The sequence below is a fragment of the Ambystoma mexicanum genome, chromosome 6p (assembly GCF_040938575.1).
Source record: "Ambystoma mexicanum isolate Mex_15411 chromosome 6p, UKY_AmexF1_1, whole genome shotgun sequence".
Lineage (NCBI taxonomy): Eukaryota > Metazoa > Chordata > Amphibia > Caudata > Ambystomatidae > Ambystoma > Ambystoma mexicanum.
The window spans coordinates 397,844,243-397,857,132 of record NC_090935.1 but is presented as its reverse complement, the minus strand read 5'-3'; positions in this window follow the sequence as shown (position 1 = coordinate 397,857,132).

The following is a 12,890-nucleotide window of genomic DNA, read 5'->3' as shown; positions in this document are numbered from 1 at the left end:
CTATGGCCAACATATTTCCTCCTGTCATTTTTTGTAATTTCATAGTTCAATTTCCCTGCACCCAAGGTCAAACTCAGGAGCTTACACCTTAAATTATGTTTATCCATCTGTGTCCATGGGATATACTGTGGTCTTGCTCCCCCTTTTTCTAATAAGGGAAACTGAGTGAACCCCTTCCCAGAGTTGGATCCCACAATTAGTCTGTCTCCTTGTGGGATATGCTCACATATGGCGGCGACTCTCCCTTCTTACGATACGATCGTCCTTGTGGCTGCTCTGGATAAGCTATGGGATCTGGCGTCCTTATCTTTAGGCTGTTCCAGATCCGACCTTCACACTTCTTTATCCATTTGCAGACTTCCTTCAGGGGCGCACACGCTCCCTCCTTCTACCCCAAGACTGGACTCACTTACCCCAACGTGTCTATTCCCCAACTAGTGTGACTATCATCCCCTTAACCCTCATCCAGATTCAGTCTGCTTAAAGACAATGCTCTACATCTCTGACTGAATGGATTTTCTTCTTTGCTTCATAATTGAAATACTAGGGATTGATCACTCTTTCCTTGAATCCCATACTTACTACCTTCCTTTAACTGTTGATACACCTTGTCGATCCTTTCTCCAATGCTTGCTGCATCAAATCTTTCTTCTTCCAATACTACTCTAGATGTTGTTGGCATTGCTTCCTTTATCAGAAGTAACTCTTCTATTCTATCCCATCGTATTTCTGGTTTTGGCCCTACTGGTTCCTTATGAATGAGACTGGTATCAAGACCTCGTCTCCTTTTTTGGTCCATTTCTTCTATTTCCCTTCTCTTTCTTGCATCCCAACTAATTTTGTCTTCCCCTTGCCTTCATTCTTCTCTCCTTATTCCATCCCTTCTTTCCTCTTCTGCCCTTCGACTCTGTAATCGTTTGTCCTTTAACCTTTGTGCTTCCTCCTCTTCTCTCTTCCTTTCCTTTCTATCCCTATCTTCTATCGCTCTCTGTCTATTGTCACACTTTCTTTGTTCTTGTGCCTGTTCTTCTTTTTTCTCTTGCTCCTCCTGATATATCTGTTCTTTTCGCTGCCTGCTCTTTCTTTTGCTTCTCTTCTTTTGTTCCTTCTCTTTTCTTTCTTGTTTGTCCTTATCGTCTCTTTGCCTAACTTCCTCAATACTTTTCCCATCTATTTTAAGTGATATCTGTTCTCTCATCCATTCGTTCTGCACAAGTGCTTTCTCGTCAGCTTTATCTTTCTCTCCTTTCCATCTCTTAATCTCCCTGTCTATTTCTGTCGACAGATTTGACCTCTCACTACTTTCTTCTTTGCCTTGTATGATCTTATATATCTCTTCTTTTCTTTTATTCTCCTCTGGACTATCATCACTACTGTAAGTGGGGGGTTCATATATCAGATTACTATACCCCGTCACCGCTTTCAACTCATTTAAAGAATACAATCCTATTTCTTCCATACTAGCTCCTTTTGCTTCTGGTGAGGTAAGTGGAGCTGAGGGCCTGACACCTTCCTCCTTATGCTGATTAAGCAATTACTCTTCAGGTGGCCGGTCTTCTCTTTCTTCTTGTTACATCTTCCAGAGTACTGGAATCGCTAACCTTTTCTCTAATTTCTTTCCCGTGTAAGCAGCATGAAAGTATGTGGTCATGTGTTGCAATACCGTTTTTGACAATGATCCCCCTTGTGGCCATGGCATGAACATTTTATCTGCCATGCCTTTCACCCATTGCACACTATTCTGTTTGAGTTTGGACATGTGCTTTGGTAATGTTTTGCATAAGTGCATAGGAGGTGTGTATCCCATAATGACAAGTCTCACTTGACTGCCAATACTTACCAGACTGTTAGATAACCTTTATATGTTTGCTTAAATCACCACTTTTCAATGTTTTAAAACAACAAATATGAGCATGCATCATCAATCGCTGCTCAAGCTTCTAATTTCAACAGTTTACCTATTTTCTTATTTGATATATCTATTTCCTTGATTGGCACCAATCACTTCACTACTCTCAATCACTGCTGCTCCTCAACCTTTTCAATTTTTAAAATGTCTTAAAATGTCCTTAGTGACATTATTACTACTTTACACGTCTCCTTCTGAAACTCCTGTAGAGGAGAACTAAAAAGGGCCATTTACACAGCACCAGTTTTAGGAATTCCCAATTATGCAGAGGAATTCTACCTGTTTTCACACACGAATGGCAGTGTAATGACAGCAGTACTCACACAGAGAACCACATTGGGGTACAAGCCCCTGGCATACTACAGTGGGAATCTAGACCCAGTGATGAGGGGTTATTTCCCGTGCGAACAAAGTTTAGCTGCCGCAGCGTTCACCATAGAAAAGGCTACATCCATTGTGATGGGATGCTCAATGACGATGTTCGTCGAGCACGCACTATTTGCTATTCTAGAGAAACCGAAAGACACATCTGAGAGAGCTTCTGCTTATAAAGTGATCATATCAAATCCGTCGATTAAGATAATTCAATGCAAAATAAGTGAACCCAGCTATGTTTACAGCAGAACGAGTCACTGAAGGAGATCCAATCCATGACTGCGCAAATTGTGATGAATTCTATGATGAGATTCCCAGAGTGAAAGAAAATGCATTGGCTGAAGGGGAAATTGTCTTCATTGACGGTTCTTCGAGAATCGATCAAAATGATGGGCAAACATATACAGGCACCGCTGTGATGAAGCACACTGCAAATGGAGAGTTTTGAGTACTTATTAGTGCACAATTACCATCTCATTACTCAGCACAGGCTGCAGAATTATTGCCGTTGATACACGCCAGTGCAGCAGCAGCCCTATTGGACAGACTCATTAAGGCAGTACAGATCACAGTGGGCATAGCGGTCGTGAAATGCGCTGCCCACACCAAAGGGACAGACTTTATCTCAAGAGGGAATCAAGCAGCAGACGCAGAAGCCATGCGTGTGTCGACCAAAGACGAAGCCATAATGGATGCGGAAATAACTGATGTACATGAGAGAATGATTGTTGCACGAAGTGAACCTGACAGTTATAACAACCCGGAGAAAACCCAATTAATGGAATTACAAGGGGAGGCACCACAGGAGGAAAAGACTCTTTGGAAGCGGCGAGGGTGTTCTTTAAACCCCTCCAAGAGCTTGTGGCAACAAGACAGCACTGGTAAACTGGTGATGCCTATAGCCCTATTGAAGATTGCACTGGAACAATTTTATGGTGAACTGTATAATCTGCCACCAGTTCACGGCTGGGCACATACTACAAGTAATTAGAGGAGTCATGCCAAGGTCCAATGGACCTTTTCAGCACTTGCATGTTGATTATGTCGATATGATTCAAGTATGTAACGGGTACAGGTACCTGATTGTTGTGAAGTGTCCATTCTCTAGATGGATAGAAGCAGGTCCATTCACACACCCAGACTCTACCTGTGCAGACACATTTTTGGTAAGAGAGGTTTTTCCCAGATGGAGAGTGTGTGAGTTTCTAAGATCAGATAATGGGACTCACTTTGTTAATGCAGTCTTTGAACAGATCAGCTTGTTGCTTGGTATAAAACACAAGTTCTATTTGGCGTATCATCCTCAAGGGAACGGGATCTGTGAAAAGCTCAACGTCTTGTTAAAAGAAAGGATAGCGAAGTTGAAGCTTACTTTAAAGAAGCGATGGCTACACTGCCTTCCTTTGGCTCTGTATGCACTCAGAAACCAGCCTGATTCTGACCGTCACCTTACACCGCACAAGATTATAACAGGTAGAAGGATGCACACCCCACTGACACCCCGGGATAGAGCTAGGTGTGATGCTCAGCCAACGGGAGTCTGAAATGCAAAATTACTTGAATTGCATGACACCCTGTCTTACTGTAATTTCAGGACAGCTGCAGCGATGACAAAATGGGTGCAGGGCAGCACAGAACACAGAAGGAGGTACTACAACAGACCAAGGTCAGGGTTTATGTGTTCCACCCATATTTCCTGGGTACACTTTCCTGGTGAGAAACCATACGAGAAAGAAGTGGGACGAGCCAAGTTTCAACGGCCTCTTCAGAGTAGAGGGCATCACTCCCTCTGCAGTCAAGCTACAAGGAAAAAGAGTTTGGATATTTCTGGGTGATATCAAGCCATACATCGGAGAAGGCCCCCTGCCCACACCCTAACGTGTAGAGACTGCAGACAACGGGGTAAAACAACAGCACGTGCAGACGAGATCCATGACGAGGAAGAAGGACGCATGACCAGCCAGACAAAGACAAAGAACTTTTTGCAAATTGTGGCTTAAATTGGACACTTCCTCTGACCATGAAAAGGGGATAAAGGACATAAAACACGGACACTCTGTGCATCTGTAACGCTCACCTGATTCCCGTAGAGGCGCCGGTCTTGACTGGGCGTATACCGTATCTTCAAAGGTGATGTGTAACACACGGCTGGCTCTTTGGGCTGGACCTCTGTGCACTGTATGTCTGACTCGAAGGGTAAGATGTCTGCAGATAGAAAATATGGGATTAATGAACTGGGTTATTGAATGTCTCTCTCTTCTTCCCTTTCTCTTCTCCTGTAGAGCCCCAAAGGTTAATGCTCTCACCTTAGGTAAGTGAACGCCGTGCTCTCCATCTGCCTCGGGGCAGGGTGCTGTAACCAGTTTCTTCACTGGATAAGGGGAGCAGGCCTCTTGACTTCAGAGGACTGCTGTCCGTCGTTTACTGCACGAACGGTAAGTTTCGAGTAATTCTAATGTCTTTAAAAGTCGTTAGTAATGATGTCTCTTGTTTTGCAGGGTTCCGGCGATGGCGGATGACGGGCTGAAGTGAGTTGAAGATGGAGCCCGTGTGATGAATAGAAGCGCCTGGAAGCACGTAAGTAAGCGCTTGTTGCCTGCTTCACGATGCGCTCTAACTGTCTTTTTATTTTGCAGGTACAAGTTCGGAGCGGCTGCAGGGTGCCGGAATACCCACTGGGTTAGATGTGGAAAGGAGTAATGGCACGTGAGTATTAAAGTTCCCCAATGTCTTTAAACGCACCTTGTTTTGTCTTTCAGATGCGGGATGCAGCGCCGAAGGCTTCCGGAGCGTGCGAAGAGTTGGTAAGCTTTTGTCTTTCAGATGCCGGAATGCAGTGCGAAGACCTCCGGAGCGCACGAAGAGTAGGTAAGCCTTTGTCTTTCAGATGCCGGAATGCAGCGCGAGGCGTTGGTGACAGCCGATGGACCAGGTAAGTGAAGCGCTGTCACTGAAGACCGTAATGCTAACCTGTTCTTTCTTGTCTTTATAGGTGTTGCTGAAGACTGGATTCAGGATGGTAAGCCTTTTTCCTTAGGCCCAGGATCAGATGCAGAAGACACGATGAGCGTTCTGCTGCAGAGGATGCAGAATAACGCAAAGCAAGATTCATCCATCGGGTGTGGTTTAAATAGCCTCCTGTAGTGCTTAGGTGTCTCCTTCCACAGCCACGCCTAGGTAAGAAAAGAGTTCCTGCTTTCCAGAAGAGTTCCAGTGTTCTGAACCTAGGGAGTGGCTCCTGCCCCACCCAACAGGAAAAGTAGTTCCAAACAGAAGAGGATCAGAGGCTCAACTGGCAGGCAAGTAAGCAGCATGGTCTGCTGCAGGTAAGTCCACCCAAGCATTATGAGCCCGGCGCTTCCAGCGCTGGGACTGGGCATATTTATGAGCCTGGTGCCACTGGCGCCAGGACTGGGTCCAAAGGGTCCCAATTGGGACTGGTTGGCACTCGGAACCTGGGTTATGGATCTGCTTCCAAGGGAGTTGGGAAAACCCTGACCTTTTGGAAGCAGAGATCATGACAGTACCCCCCCTCAAGGCCCCTCCCAAACCGGGCTTCTCCGGGGGTTTTGGTTGTCAGGAAATGTTCGGTGAAATCTTTTGATTAGGCGAGGAGCGTGGACATATTCAGCAGGTTCCCAGGATCTCTCTTGGGGGCCATAGCCTTTCCAGTCAATTAGGTAAAATAGTTTAGATTTGGAGATCTTGGAGTCCAGAATGCTTTTGACTTCAAACTCGAGTTCTCCATCAACTAGGATGGGTTTTGGAGATTTAGTTAGTCGGGTTTGAGGTTGCACGGGTTTTAATAGAGAGACGTGGAAGACCGGATGTATCTTCATGTGCGGGGGCAAGTCCAACTTGACCGCTACTGGGTTTACTATGGTAGTGATGGAATAGGGACCAAGGTATCTTGGGTTGAATGTGCGTGGCCCTTTTAGAGGTAGATATTTGGTGGAATACCAGACTTGATCCCCTACTTGATATTGAGGGGCTTCCTTCCGATGTTGATCTGCTCCTTTCTTGTATTGTTCTTTAGCCCTTTGAAGGTGAGAAACAGCTTCCTTAAAGGCTTGGGTGATTGTAGAATGCAGGTAGTCTACTGCTGGTGTTTCAAGATCTTGGAGGGGATCCAACTCTGAGGTTCGAGGGTGACTGCCGTATAAAAGAAAAAACAGGGTTTTCCCAGTTCCCGAATGGACAGAGTTATTGTAGGCATATTCGGCTATCCAAAGGATGTCTTTCCAAGTTTTTTCAGTTTGTTGCAGCATGCAGCGTAAATACTGTTCCAGAGTTTGATTGGTCCTCTCGGTTTGTCCGTCGGTCTGAGGGTGGTGACTGTTCGATAGTCTCACATCAATTTGAGCCGACCGACAGCAACTTCGCCAAAAATGAGAAATAAATTGACTACCTCGATCCGGAATTAGAACCGAAGGAAAACCGTGCAGTCGGACGATGTTTTCGAGAAATTCTCGGGCCAGAGTTGCTGCTGTTGGCAAGCCTTTGAGCGGAATGAAATGCGCCATCTTGGAGAATAAGTCCACGATTACTAGAATCGTATTGTATCCGGAGCATGGAGGTAGATCGGTGATGAAGTCCATAGAAAGCGTATGCCAAGGGCGAGGTGGGATGTCAATAGGGCGTAAGAGGCCTGCTGGTCTTTCCTTTTGACTCTTGTTTTGGGCGCATACTCCACAGGACATTATAAAGTCTCTGATATCTTTTTTCCAAGACGGCCACCAGAAGTAGCGCTTGATCTTTTCTGAGGTCTTGGCCATACCGGGATGTCCTTCCATTAAAGAATCGTGATAACAAGAGATTACTTTTTTCTGTAAATCTGTGCTGGGCAGGTATAATCGTTCTTGGAAATACAATAAGTTGTCCTTTACTGCAAAGTCCTTTCCCTGCAGATGCCAATTCTGTATGTCTGCTGGAGTTACAAGTTGCCTGGCTTTATCCTTAATTTCCTCTATGGATTGTGTGGCGATTACACCCAGAATTCTTTGTTCGGGAATGATTGGTACAGGTTTAGGGTTGATCAAGTGTTCTTTCACTCCCATCCGAGAAAGGCCATCAGCTTTACCGTTTTTTGTACCAGGTCGATAAGTAATTATGAAGTCAAACTCGGCAAAGAATAATGCCCAACGGAGTTGTCTAGAGGATTGGGCTTTTGCGGTTTTCAAATATTGCAGGTTTCGGTGATCCGTAATCACAGTAACGGTGTGTCGGGCCCCCAGCAGATAATGCCGCCAAGCCTTAAAGGCAGACTTGATAGCCAGAAGTTCCTTGTCAGTAATCGTGTAATTGATTTCAGGAGGCGAGAATTTGCGGGACCAAAATGCCACGGGATGCAACTGATTGGTTACCGGGTCCTTTTGTGATAGAACTGCCCCCATGGCAAGGCTTGAAGCATCAGTTTCCACGATGTAGGGGAGTTCGGGGCGAGGGTGTTTTAAGATTGGTGCAGAGATAAATTTATTCTTCAAATCCTGGAAAGCTTGTTCCGCCTCGGTAGACCATTCAAAACGTTTGTTTTTCTTTAACAAGGCAGTGATGGGCTGGACTATTCGACAAAATTCGGGGATAAACCTGCGGTAAAAGTTAGCGAAGCCTAACATGCTTTGCACACCTTTTACGGAGGATGGTGATGGCCATTTGAGAACTGCATCGACCTTCTTTGAATCCATACGCACTCCGCTAGGTGATAATATGAATCCCAAGAATTCAACTTCAGTCACGTTGAAAACACATTTTTCCAATTTAGCGAAAAGTTTGTGTTGACGCAATCTTTCGAGGACCATTTTCACATGTTTCCGATGTTCAGATTCCGATGAAGAATAAACGAGGATGTCGTCAATGTAAACAACAACACACACGTCTATGAGCTCTCTGAGGACATTGTTCATAAAATATTGAAAGGCGGCCGGGGCATTGCAAAGTCCGAAGGGCATGACCTGATATTCAAATAGCCCATATTTGGTGCGGAAGGCCGTCTTCCATTCATCGCCCTCTTTTACTCGTACCAAGTGGTAGGCTCCTCTAAGATCCAGCTTTGTATATATGCATGCTTTTCTGACCTGGTCCAGGAGTTCAGGGATCAAAGGTAACGGATATCTATTCTTGACGGTGATCTGGTTCAGGGACCGATAATCTATACAAGTTCTAAGGTCTCCTTCCTTTTTTGGAACGAAGAACAAAGCTGAAGAAGCAGGGGACTTGGAAGGACGAATAAACCCATTTGCCAGGTATTGATCCAGGTATTGTCGAAGGTGAAGGTTCTCAGGCTCGGTGAGGGCATAAATTCTACTACAAGGAGGAGTAGATCCAGGTATCAGGTCTATCTGGCAGTCATAAGACCTATGAGGAGGTAGAGAGTTAGCCTGATCCTTCCGGAAAACATCTTGGTATTCTAGGTATTCGGGAGGTAACTGGGGAGTCTCTGAAGAAATTGCTGCCAGTGCAACACCAGGTGGAGGGTGACAAGTAGAGACACATTCTGGAAACTGGACTGTTCTTGCTCGCCAATCGATCAGAGGATTGTGTTTCTCTAACCAAGGTATTCCTAGAATAATCTGAAACTGAGGAGCCTTGTTCACATCGAACACGATCTTCTCATGGTGTCCATCTTGACTTACTAGCGTCACTTCTTGAGTGGTATGCGTTACTGGTCCGGAGGCTATCTCCGTTCCATCCACCGTAGTAATGACGTCCTTTACAGCCTTGGGACAAAGAGTTAGATTCATCCTCAAAACCATTTCATGATCCACATAATTGCCGATGGCACCGCTGTCGACGTAAGCTTCAATTGCATGTAATCGATCCGGATTATCAAGGCTAATGAGGACCATAGGTATCACGAAATGCGAGGTCACGGAACTGGTTTTCACGCTCGGCAAGAGGACCTCTATTCTTGTCGGGCGAGGTCGTTTCCCTGCTCAGAGTTTGTAACTTTGGTAACTGCAGCTCCTACTGCCTTCTTGGCAGGTTTCACCGGACAGTCTCGAAGAAAGTGCCCTAAGTTTCCGCAATAGAGGCATAATTGCAACTGTTTTCTCCTTTCCCGCTCCTTTTGTGTTAGAGGACCTTTCAGGCCCCCTATTTGCATGGGTTCCCCGGAGTCTACTCCTTTGGAAGGAGTTGGCGGTTTGGAAAATACTCGAGCATCAAACTTGGAACGATCGGCCTTCCTGTTCTGCAGTCTGTGATCTATTTGAACGACTAAGTCTATATAGTCCGAACAATCTTGTGGGGGATTCACTACTTGGGCTAACACATCTTTGAGCTCTCCACGTAGACCTCTATAAAACAGCGTAATCCTTTTATCCTCAGGCCATTGAGTTTCCACTATCAGTCTGTTGAAAGACGCAATATAAGCCAAAAGGTCTTGATTACCTTGTCGCAACGAAAGAAGCTCATTGTCCAAGGCCTGCCCCTGTGAATGTCTTGCGAACAGTTTTTCCATACTGAGCTGAAAAGCTTGAAAATCATGGAGGACCGGATCATCTTGATTTACTAGAGGGATCGACCAGTCTGCCGCATTGCCACTAAGGTACGAAAGCACGAAAGCTACTTTAGCTTGATCAGTTGGAAAGGCTGCTGGCCGGCATAAGAAATGCAACCGGCACTGATTGATAAATACTGCAAACCTCTTTGGGTCACCAGAAAATCGTTCGGGCGGAGCCAGAGGTACATTCCCAGGTAGGTTGATCTGCACTGGATTCATAGAGGATGTAGAAGGAAGATTTCCCCCAGATGCGGGTAACGGGGTCTGTCCGGCTTGTGACTGTAGCAATTGTCTAGCGAGATCATCTGTTCGCTCCTTGGAAATAATCAGTTCCCTTCTTAGAGCGTTCGTTTCCTGACGGGCTGCATGCACTTCTGCCCTTAGTTCCCCAAGTAACTGGGCTAGCTGGTCGGTATCCGAGGTTTCCATAGCGCCTGGACGGGAGTTTTGCGGTAGGCTTTGCGTTCTGTAACGCTCACCTGATTCCCGTAGAGGCGCCGGTCTTGACTGGGCGTATACCGTATCTTCAAAGGTGATGTGTAACACACGGCTGGCTCTTTGGGCTGGACCTCTGTGCACTGTATGTCTGACTCGAAGGGTAAGATGTCTGCAGATAGAAAATATGGGATTAATGAACTGGGTTATTGAATGTCTCTCTCTTCTTCCCTTTCTCTTCTCCTGTAGAGCCCCAAAGGTTAACGCTCTCACCTTAGGTAAGTGAACGCCGTGCTCTCCATCTGCCTCGGGGCAGGGTGCTGTAACCAGTTTCTTCACTGGATAAGGGGAGCAGGCCTCTTGACTTCAGAGGACTGCTGTCCGTCGTTTACTGCACGAACGGTAAGTTTCGAGTAATTCTAATGTCTTTAAAAGTCTTTAGTAATGATGTCTCTTGTTTTGCAGGGTTCCGGCGATGGCGGATGACGGGCTGAAGTGAGTTGAAGATGGAGCCCGTGTGATGAATAGAAGCGCCTGGAAGCACGTAAGTAAGCGCTTGTTGCCTGCTTCACGATGCGCTCTAACTGTCTCTTTATTTTGCAGGTACAAGTTCGGAGCGGCTGCAGGGTGCCGGAATACCCACTGGGTTAGATGTGGAAAGGAGTAATGGCACGTGAGTATTAAAGTTCCCCAATGTCTTTAAACGCACCTTGTTTTGTCTTTCAGATGCGGGATGCAGCGCCGAAGGCCTCCGGAGTGTGCGAAGAGTTGGTAAGCTTTTGTCTTTCAGATGCCGGAATGCAGTGCGAAGACCTCCGGAGCGCACGAAGAGTAGGTAAGCCTTTGTCTTTCAGATGCCGGAATGCAGCGCGAGGCGTTGGTGACAGCCGATGGACCAGGTAAGTGAAGCGCTGTCACTGAAGACCGTAATGCTAACCTGTTCTTTCTTGTCTTTATAGGTGTTGCTGAAGACTGGATTCAGGATGGTAAGCCTTTTTCCTTAGGCCCAGGATCAGATGCAGAAGACACGATGAGCGTTCTGCTGCAGAGGATGCATAATAACGCAAAGCAAGATTCATCCATCGGGTGTGGTTTAAATAGCCTCCTGTAGTGCTTAGGTGTCTCCTTCCACAGCCACGCCTAGGTAAGAAAAGAGTTCCTGCTTTCCAGAAGAGTTCCAGTGTTCTGAACCTAGGGAGTGGCTCCTGCCCCATCCAACAGGAAAAGTAGTTCCAAACAGAAGAGGATCAGAGGCTCAACTGGCAGGCAAGTAAGCAGCATGGTCTGCTGCAGGTAAGTCCACCCAAGCATTATGAGCCCGGCGCTTCCAGCGCTGGGACTGGGCATATTTATGAGCCTGGTGCCACTGGCGCCAGGACTGGGTCCAAAAGGTCCCAATTGGGACTGGTTGGCACTCGGAACCTGGGTTATGGATCTGCTTCCAAGGGAGTTGGGAAAACCCTGACCTTTTGGAAGCAGAGATCATGACAGCATCCTAGTTGCAGGTAAAGAAGAAAAAATGCACGTATAAGCCACAACATAGTCTGTTGACTTTGAACTTTGGACTGAGGCACACTGAAGCCTTGATAAGAAAAGGATATGCCAAATTTTGATTGAGGACACACAAACTGGAGGCAAATACAGTATCCAGAGTCCTTCCACACAAGAACCTTATTTGGACTCACTTATGGTGTCCCACAGTAGTGACGTCACTAAGGACATTTTAAGATACTTCGAGTTAGTGCTGAGAGCATAGTCTTCGTTAGTGGGAGGACTCCCTAACATCACTGCATTTCTTCAAGACCCTGAAAAAGAAAAGACAATAAGGAGACTGCTCATTGTGATTACCAAGCAATTCCTCCTGCTTCCAGAGTACAGTGAGGACACACCAAATGTCCCAAGCAGAACAAGATTTTCATGCAATCCCATATGAACAGAGTCTTTTCAGCCTAACCTCATCAGTGTTCACGACAATTTTTATGGCAAGAGTTCAGGTTGGAACAAATAATAAATGGTTGCAGATAACCAGATGGGAGTTACTGCAGACCATCAACACGGCCATAAAAGGATTCAATGCAATCAGAGAAGAACTAAGGGCAATTGAACTAATGACTCTACAGAACAGATATGTCCTTGACATGATCACAGGTATGGATGGAGGAGTTTGTACAAAAATTGAAGAATCATGTTGCACATTTATACCATCTCACGACAAAGAAAATGGAACCTTGACAGAGGCCATAGGTATGCTGACGAAACTACAGAATCAAATGATCAATGAAGCTGACGAAGTTGATGATGACAGCTGGTTTGGATCACTATTTTCATGGGTTCTACAATGGATGGCAGATGCATTCAAATTCCTAGTGATTATATTGCTCGGATTCTGTGTTATCAAGATAATAATTTGTCAGTGCCAGAAAACTGCAAAAAAGGTCATAGGGATGAAGATCATGATTGATGTCAAACCAGGATGGAAGCCCAAGGACCTCACTGATGAAGAAATAAGAGACTTTGTGAAAGCTAGCATTCATGCACCAGAAGGAACAAAGTTTAAATATCCAAGAAACACAGAAACTATGTGGGAAGATGGATCTATTGCAGCCCCAGTGGACAATGTCAACTAATGACATGAAACAAAGATGAGCATGTGAGAACAGCAGGAAGCTT